Genomic DNA, 9,598 nt, shown 5'->3' with positions numbered 1-9,598 from the left:
CCTGTGACCCGACCTTCCAAACCCTGTCCAGGAGCCACCAAATCTTCCCTGCCGAGGCCTCTCCTCTTTTCAGCAACGAACCGTTAGGGGCTTTTCCCACTAGCTGCTTTTTCTTCCCCCTTGCCAAATTAGGCTGTTCCCCCAGCTTCATTAAATGCTCCCATGACCTTCCACCCTGTAACTCGACCCCACGCTGACAGTGTAGGAGCGAGGGGAGCCTAGGGGAGCCAGGAGAACTGGGTCTCACTTCTGGCCCCTCTGGGCCCCCACCAGGGGCAAAGCACTTCACACACCTGTGCCTCAGTTTCCTCCCAGCAGAGTGAAGGGATCGAAGGGATCGGATAAAAAAAGGATGATCCTAAGGCCCTTTTTGACTGTAACCGTCCATGGTTTTATTTCAGAGAGTTATTGTGAGAGCCCAATGAAATGAGATAATAGATACTATGATAGATTGAAAAGTTTAAAATGATCCCCAAACAGCGTAATAAAGAGTCTCCTTTCCTCCAATCGCCAACAGGCATGTCCCTGCAAGTGTCCCATTGTTCTCGTGGTTCCTGTTTTTCTCCACGGATTGGGGGCAACGTGAGGGCAGAGCTGGCGGATTTGATTTCTTCTGTATGCTCTCTCAGTGACTAATGCTCACAGAGGCCACTCACCAGCACTGCTTACTGGGTGACAGACTGATTACCCTCCAGGCCGCTCCTTCGCTTAAGTGGACTTGTAAGAAAATAACAGAAAAGTGGTCACCTTCGCTTTTTAGGAGGGGAAGGTAAAGGACCTTGAAATAGGCATGTCCCATTTCTCTTGAGGGAAAAAGGTAGTTTGCCCCCTTAAAATTAGTTGGATTTGGAAATTCAAGCGGAATTTTTAATAACGCCTTGCAAATTAGCACAAACCAGCATGCCAGCGGCTTAATTCCATTCTTACTAAGTATACTGTGCGCTGAGTGCCAAGCCCCCGCTCAGTAGTAGGGGAAATACAGAAGAAACACTATCAAGTCAGAGAACGTTTGCAACAAACATAGCAGGAATTAGGTATCAAAATACATACCGTCCCATTCAAAACAGTTACTTTGGAAAGGATATATACTCATTCTAATACCTTATCTTGCTCTAACCAATTTGGCATTCTTTGAAAACCATCTCCAAACCCTGTTGCATTTTTTACTGACAATGACAAATCTTAATGTGTTGATTAGGTGAGAGAAATGTCTTTTGAAGCCAAGCCTGGTGAATAAGCTGGATGGTCAGGCTTTATGCAGTCAGGTCAAAAATCTAAATAATGTGCATCTTCTAAAAAAAAAAAAAGCTTCCTCAAAAAAAATTTTTTTGAAGCCTATTTATTTTGAGAGAGAAAGAGAGAGTATGAGTGGGAGATGGGCAGAGAGAGAGGGAGAGAGAGAGAGAATCCCAAGCAGCTAACAGTATAGAGCCCGATGCAGGGTTTGAACCCACCAACCACGAGATCATGACCTGAGCCAAAACCAAGAGTTGGACACTTAACCGAATGGGCCACCCAGGAGCCACTTACAAAAAAAAAAAAAAAAAAAAAAAAAAAAAGCTCTTAATGAGCATACAGGCATACTGTGCAGCCTTTGCCTGCAAATACTTTGAAGGTCTTTGACCAAGTTGTGTGCGTTTGGCTGTGTGGGTAACAATCAATCCCGCGGTAGACTTCCTGGCTTCTATCATTGCCCTACAGCCCACCCCAACGCCCATCCTCTACCCTCAACACAGCACCCAAGAGTCAGATCATGCCACTCGTCTGCTTGAAACCCTGCAAAGGCTTCTGTCTCATCTAGAGTGGAGGCCAAAGTCCATAGGGTGGCTTCTGAGACCTCACGTGAGCCAGCTCCCATTCCCTCCCAGCTCCTCTCCCACCACTGGGGGCTCCAGTCAGGTGGCCTCCCCGCCATCCCTCAAGCCTGTCCGGCAGGATTCCACTTAGGGGCTTTGCCCTAGCTGTCCCCTCTCTCTGGAAAGCTTCTCTCCCACAGATCCACGTGGCCAACTCCTTCATTTCCTTCAAGCCTTTGATCAACTCTCACTTTCTCCTGGAGACCTAGTCTAACCTTCTATTTTTTCTAAAAAAATTTTTTAACGTTTATCTATTTTTGAGAGACAGAGAGAGACAGAGTGTGAGCGGGGGAGGGGCAGAGAGAGAAAGAAAGACACAGAATCGGAAGCAGGCTCCAGGGTCTGAGCTGTCGGCACAGAGCCCGACACGGGGCTCAAACTCACAAGCCGTGAGATCATGACCTGAGCCGAAGTCGGACACTTAACCAACTGAGCCACCCAGGCGCCCCTAACCTTCTATTCAATACCTTCCAGGTGATAACTCTACCACATAGACACAGATGAAGACTCGGCTACACACAGGATCCCCTTATCCTACTCCTCTGTTTCTCTTTTCTGTGGTACATATCACCTTTCACTAAAGTATGTAATTTACCTACGTATTATTTATTATATTTATTGTTGTTTGTATCCCCCTGCTAGAATCCAGGCCCAGGAAGGCCCAATGTCTTTGCCTATTTAGTTGGATCCCAAAAGCTTAGAACTGGCACTTAGCTGGTACTCACTACATACATAGCGAATTGAATTGAGTTGAGTTGAATTGAACTGATTTCAACTGAATTGAATGACAGGTCCCAACTTATATGAAGTATAGTCCCTGCCTACCAGTTGCTGACAGATATGATGGAGAGAATGAGAGGCACGCACATGAAAGCAGTTGAACAGTGCACATGGGATTCAGTCAGGCTGCAGGAGCAGCGGTCGGTGCAGGTGCAAGGAGGCTGAGGCTTCCATCTGGTCAAGCAAACCTTGTCCTTGTCCCCAGCACCTGCCTGGATCATTTCAGCCTTGGAAATACTCTGCCTAAAGTCCTCTACCCTTGCTGCCCCCTTACCTATACCCTACCCGCCCATCAATGCTTAGCCCCAGTCCCCCTCCTCCATACCATCTTCCTTGATTATTCTAGCCCTCCCTGAAATCTCTGTCCTCTGAGCTCCCGTGGCACACATCTTTTGTATCAGACCATTTAGTCTTTAAATAGAAACGCTCTGTGTAGATGGGTATTACTGAGGACATCTTTGGCTGCTTCTCTGAACAACTCCAGCCCTGTCCGGTAGTGGCTCCTGACCCAAGTGGCTCCCATTGGTTGGTCAACAGTCAGAGAGAAAAGGGGAAGGTATTGCAGGCACGGGAAACCTCAGAAGCAAAGATAGAGTGGCGTGAATCGAGTGGTAGTTCTCAGCCTGGCTGAGATCTGAATCACCAAGAGGGCTTTTAACCAAGATCTCCAGGCGGAGGCCTGATCCCAGACAGTTTCATCAGAGTGTCAGGGAATGTGGCCGAGGCATCACTATTTTGCAGATGTCCTCAAGTGATTCTATTCTGGAGCAAGAGTTAAGAACAACCACACTATTGGGGCGGCGGCGGGGGGGTGGGCGGGGAATGAGTAAAAGAGGTGTCAAGGAAACTGGAAAACAGACCCAAAAAAACCCTCTTGTGCCTGTCCTTTTTTTTCTCTCTCGCTCTCTATTTTGTTTCTATTAATTTGTCATGGGAATTTGTCTTTGTCGGAGTAGTCCGGATGGATCAGCCTGTGGCCAGATGATCCTGCCCCCTGCCCCGCAGAGAATAGGCAGCAGTGACATACGTGGGCCCAGCCAGGGTCCGTGGGTACCCACGGGAATCAGAAAAGCTTGGGGAAGCTAGAGACTTATTTTCGATCACTGAGAAATTTATACTGCAATGTCTCCCTTCCCAGGTTGTTAGAATTCAGTTTACTTTCTCGTGCCTGCCCATCCAAAGAGCCAAGAAGCACGCCAATTATATTCAGGCTGCCGGTTCAGAAATTCTTGCCTAATTCTTCACACCCCTCTTGCCCCCACATCCTCTGAAATCGAGCAGAAGTTACACCTCCTCACTCTACAAGGCAGCCCGGCTCAAGGGCATTGAAGAGCATGCCAGGAACTTGGCGGCTATGTGAGTCCTCGCCCGTTCTGGTCTGTAGATGCTCTCTGGCACACGGCTTTCTCTCCTCTTTTCATTCCCTTGACCTACAAAACGCAGACCAGCAACCGAGGTGCACTTCCCGGGAGCTGCCTGCAGGGGCGCCAGTGCAGCCTGGGCTTGCCCTCCCACCCGCGCCTGTGGTCCCACCCCAGTCCCGGACCCCAGTCCCCACCCACAAAACAGCACAGGGGCGCCTGCGTGGCTCAGTGGATTGAGCCTTCGACTCTTGATTTCAGTTCAGGTCATGATCTCACCGTTCATGAGTGAGCTCCAGCCCCTAGTCAGGCTCTGTGTTGACAGCGTGGAGCCTGCTTGGGATTCTCTCCCTCTCTCTCAAAATAAATAAAACTTAAACAATTAAACAAATTTTTTAAAAAGTTCCAGTCACTGGAAGTCACTATTCACCACCTGCCACTGTTAGGGATGAAGCTAACAATACCCATGCCTCTGGAAAAGGACGCACGCTCACATTCAGGTAGGATGTAAAGGTCTTAGATGCAAACTTGTCCTGAGTGCTAGATCTGCTTATTCGGGGGGGGGGGGGGGTGGGCAGGAAAGGGAGGGTAAAGGAACATGCACAGGGAAATATGTTGGCACTTAGTGGCTGAAGGAGGGAGGGAGGAGAGTGCCAGGGAACGAGGTGGAGGGTGTAGAAAGACGAGGCTGGAGCTGGAGAGCTGATGACAAGCTTCCCCAACTCCGCAGTCTTGCCAAGGCCCAGCCCTGGATCCCACAGGGGTCACAGCCCAGGGCTGACCTCTGAGGCCACCTCCTTTCTCCTCCTCAGTCTTCCATCTCTGTGTAGAGCCACGGCCTGCCAGGCTCTGGCCAACCTGTGGCCTCTCCACACTGAAAAGGTTCCCTTGAAAAGCCAAAGGGGGAAGAAACCCGCCCCAGCAGCGAACCCCATATATACAGAGAGGTAACTCGAAACCCCGGAGCTGGGCCAGAGGAGGAGGGGAAGGGTAGAGGGGGATGAGGTTTTTCCACTTCCATTCGCAACTGTCAGGCGAGTGATTAATGACCAACAGGTTTGGAATCGCCTTTATTGCCAGATCAGTATTGTTGCCCGTGACAGCTAATGAGGTTGGACAGGCTTCTCCACGCTGAGCTTTATGGGGCCGGCTCCCTCCCCTGCAGAGCTCACAAGCCCTGCCAGCTTTTGTGCACAGGAATGTTCCAGCCCCCCCACCCCAACTTTGTTCCTCCATCACTACCTCCCCCCCCCCACAGTGCCCTGAACCACCCATCTCACCCAGAACATGCCCCATCCACAAAGGAAGCAGAGTAACGGGGTTCCGATCTCCAGCCTGCTCACAGAGATCCATCTATTATACCCATACCCCTAAGCGCCTCCTCCCCAGCCCTGCTAGAGCTGAGCGGTGGGACTGGGTGGAGGGAAGGGAAAGGAACAAAAGCAAACATTACAGCCCTTGGGTTTAAGACAAGGGGGAAGACGTTTCTGCATGCTTGCTCTGGACCGTCTGACCAGCAGCCTTCACAAGCCACTCCACAGTCAGCTGTAAAATGCAAGAATTTTACACACTTACCACTTCAATCCAGCAGATGTGTTGAGGAGGCCAGGATGGAGGGGTGCGGGAATTTAGGAAGAAGGGTTTAATAACAGTTAATAATGATTTTTAACCAACTGCCTCGAACCTAGATACACAAAGCCAGGTTTCAGAGAAGAAATCAACTTGGTCCGAGGTCTCAGGGTAAGGAAATATACTGGCTTTGTTTTCTGCTCTCTTACAAATAATCGTTACCTCTGTGCTAGTTCACATCTTGATACGGTTAAGCACGTGTTTGCCTCGGGTTTAATATTTGAAGGAGTAGGAGCAATGTAATAAGCAAACAGCTTAAAAGGCCCAGAAAGACCCCCTCAGCTTAAAACTCTATTACTTTTCAATGTGATATAAATGTATTTTGCTTCTGCTCAGAGCAATTTCCTAGTTTACTCTTATTAAACCAGGAGACGGCTTAGCAGAGTTCTTGATTTATGAAACACATACTAGATTCATTAAAACCTTAAAAGATTTAATACATTTTATCAGGACATTAAATCTGTGCAGGCTTTTTAAATCAAATACCTGCCATATTTCATCCCCCACACCCTGCACACTTACTTAAGAACACTAAAATGTGGACTGACAAACATTACGGGTGTTTCAGGCCTGATTTCTAAGTGGCATTAAAGTCCTCCCCTCTAGGATTTACAGCCCAGCCTCTCCCCAAGGCAGAGCTTCCCTCTTTGGAATTCGGTTCAGTAAGTCAGCTGAGATCTACATTTCCAACATCTACATGGATGTTTCCACCTCTCCCATCCCACAGCCAGCAGGGGTTATCCTGGTAGGTTCCCTAGGACCCCACCAGCAATACCTGCCCCCCATGCTTAACTCCTGGGCTCCACATTCATGACCTCTCCCTCCAGGCTCCGCTCCCCTGACTCTCTTAGCCCACACAGAACTGCATTGGCACATCTGTCGTGCCTGGAATGCCTGGAAAAGCTTGCTCTTCCATTCTCGAACCCCATTGCTAGGTCTTGCTCTACAACAGTGGTTCTCAGTTAGGGGCAATTTTGTCACACCACCACCCCAGGGGACAGTTGGCAATGTCTGGAGATACATTTGGTTGTCACAACTGGGTATGGGGGAGGAAGAGGGCTGCTGCTGACCCCTAGGGATAGAGGCCAGAGATGCCGCTAAACATCCCACAATGCACAGGATAGCCCTCCCCCCACCAAGGAATCCCCAAAGAACCATCTGGCCTGCAATGTTAATAGCAGCAAGGCTGAGAAACCTGCCATTGGAACTTAGCGGGCACAGGTGGCCTCTCTCACTCTTCCATTCTTTCAACACTTACGACTGTGGCTCATGGCTAGGAGGTGTTTAATAAAGGTTGATTGAATTGAACTAAATATTTGTCCTGGTGCATTGACATTTTCCACATTCACAAATATGGGGGAGAGGGGAAATAATGGATCAACAATCAGATGAGGAAGTGACTTACCCATCTAACCTGCGTGTCCTTGTTTGTAAAACGGGGTTATTGTCATAAAATCCTGGTGGACTGTCATGAGGATCACGTGAGCTCATGTATGTCCTAAAGGGACATACGATGTTTATTATTTTGTTCAACAAGCATTTACTGAGTGCCACTTATATACTAGGAATTATGTTAGACTCTCTGGGGTGGGTGTGGGAGACACAAAGACAGGTAAAAGAATTCCCTGCCTTCCCAAAGCTTACACTCCTGTGGCACGTACTGACATAACCAGAATACTTCGGCATATTAAAGGGTGTGCCATATGAGAAAAGCGTGTGCGGGACAATGCACAAGACTCTGTGAAAACACAGAGAAGAAGCATTGAGAAGGTTCTTAAAGGATGAGCAAGAATTGGTCAAGCAAAACACAAACACACAATGGAATGGTATCATAAAAGCTGGAGGGGAAGGTAGGGGATCACATCATTGAAGGCCACGTATGACAAGGTAAGAGATGGGAAGTTGTTCCCCCGATATGATCAGGTTTCGAAGCAGAAAAGGTGCACAAAGATCACACAGAACACAGTGTGGATGATGCACTGATTTAAGGGTAAGCTTTTAGGCGGAGTAAGGAAGTCACTAACAGCAGACTCTCACGATAATCCAACTGAGAAATGATAAAGCCCCGAACCAGGGCAATGCGTAAAGAGGAGGGTGGCAGCATAAAGGAACAATTAGAGCTTCGAATCTAAATGAAGGGGGCAGATTAAGATAGAGGCCGGGTGGCCTGCATGGTTGAGTGCATGGTGACGCCTTTCATGGGAGGAGTATGTCTGGGGGGAACGTGTTTGCAACATGATTGGTTTGGCCCCATCCCACATCCAAAGAGATGGTGGAGTGAGGAGGTCATGGAAGCCTCTTGGTCCCCGAGGAGAAAGGAGGGATGAATTTAGGAATCCAGGTGGAAACAGACTGGCCGAGAATGAAACATGGATTCCCTTATCCTTTGAGATGCACACACCAAGTATATAAGGTATCTCTGTCTATGCAAAAAGGAATCTATCTGTGAAACAAAGAGATATCTAGAAAAATATATGCAGACAAAATTCCATAACGTCTTTTTCTTTAATTCCTAAAATTATTATGGATTCAGAGATGTCAAAAGAATGGTCATCCCAGCAAAAGAGGCCAAGCCACACCTCAAACCATGAGGCGTCTTGGCAGTTTCCCAGAGTAACAGGGCCTTTTTCTCACTCCCCGAATGCGGTGTGGACCTTGACCGAGTCCCTGCTCTGGAGACTTCCTCCCCTTTGCCTTCTGTTCTTCCAAGAGTGACATAGAAGGCTGTATTAAAATCACAGGCAATAACTGGGTCCATCGACAGATGAATGGGTAAACAAACTGTCTCATGGCACAATGGAGTGCTACACAACAGTAAAAAAGGGATGAGCTGTTGATATACTCAACAACGTGGATGAGCCTCTAAATTTTCTGGGAAAAACAAAGCCAGCATTATGGCTCCCCCCATAAAAGAGTCTATACGGTATGCGTTCCATCTGTATAAAATTGTACAAAATGCAAACTAATCTATAGCGACAAGATCAGTTGCTGCTTGGGAATCAGGGTTGGAGGGTCACAGAGAGAGAGGGGTAAGAGGGAGAGTTGTAAAGGGGCATGAGGAAATTTGGGGGTCTGAGGCATGTGTTCATTATCTGGGTTGTGGTAATGGTTTCACAGGTGTAGACATATGTCAAAACTTATCAAATTATACACTTTTTATGCACTTTATTATACCCATTATACCTCAAGAAGGCTGTAAAAACACATCATCACAACATGATCTTCAGGTGACTTCCAACCAACTCCCAACTCCCATTTTTCTCATGACTCCCCTTTGATCCCTTTGATCCCTTTGTCCTTTGAAAAAAAACTTTAGCCCCAAGCAAATGTACTTTTGTTCTTAAAAGTCACCCAAATCCTGGAAGTGCAAGCTGGTGCAGCCACTCTGGAAAACAGTATGGAGATTTCTCAAGAAACTAAAAATAGAACTACCCCAGGACGCAGCAATTGCACTACTAGGCATTTATCCAAGGGATACAGGTGTGCTGTTTCGAAGGGACACATGCACCCCCATGTTTATAGCAGCACTATCGACAATAGCCAAAGTATGGAAAGAGCCCAAATGTCCATCAATGGATGAATGCATAAAGAAGATGTGGTATATATATATACAATGGAGTATTACTCAACAATCAAAAAGAATGAAATCTTGCCATTTGCATCTACGTGGGTGGAACTGGAGGGTATTACGCTAAGTGAAATTAGTCAGTCAGAGAAAGACAAAAATAATATGACTTCACTCACATGAGGACTTTAAGACACAAAACAGATAAACATAAGGGAAGGGAAACAAAAATAATATAAAAACAGGGAGGGGACAAAACAGAAGAGACTCATAAATATGGAGAACAAACTGAGGGTTTCGGGAGGGGTTGTGGGAGGGGGGATGGGCTAAATGGGTAAGGGGCTTTAAGGAATCTACTCCTGAAATCATTGTTGCACTATATGCTCACGAATTTGGACGTAAATTTA

The sequence above is a fragment of the Puma concolor genome, chromosome B1 (assembly GCF_028749965.1).
Source record: "Puma concolor isolate L17-30 chromosome B1, mPumCon1.1.hap2, whole genome shotgun sequence".
Taxonomy (NCBI): domain Eukaryota; kingdom Metazoa; phylum Chordata; class Mammalia; order Carnivora; family Felidae; genus Puma; species Puma concolor.
This window is presented reverse-complemented; position numbering follows the sequence as displayed.